Source organism: Dendrobium catenatum, unplaced genomic scaffold (assembly GCF_001605985.2).
Source record: "Dendrobium catenatum unplaced genomic scaffold, ASM160598v2 fragScaff_scaffold_847, whole genome shotgun sequence".
Lineage (NCBI taxonomy): Eukaryota > Viridiplantae > Streptophyta > Magnoliopsida > Asparagales > Orchidaceae > Dendrobium > Dendrobium catenatum.
The window spans coordinates 2,854-3,273 of record NW_021319309.1 but is presented as its reverse complement, the minus strand read 5'-3'; positions in this window follow the sequence as shown (position 1 = coordinate 3,273).

Below are 420 nucleotides of genomic sequence, written 5' to 3'. Positions count from 1 at the left end.
CTCGATTTCTGTTGAAAAAATTTTCTCCGAAAATTAGCAAAAAAATTTGAAATTTACCTGAAATTTAACAATTTTTCGTCAAAAAATATGCGATAATACGTGATTTTTCTATAGTGATTTAATATCCCCGAATAGAATAAAAGTATATTTTCTCCTCATTTAGTGTACTTTTATTATGTAACTTTTAATATATGATAGATATGAATAATATATACATTTTGATTATAATATTATTAAATTTTATTAAGTAAAATTAAAGTTTTGATTTTCTAAGGCTATAGGCTAATATATAACGTTTTCTATATTTTTTATAATTTATGCATTTCATGTTGCATGTCATACATTAAAGAATGACTATTACCATTGATTCAAGATAAAGGTGGTCTCCATATATAAGAAATGTAGGCTCGTTGTTAGCAC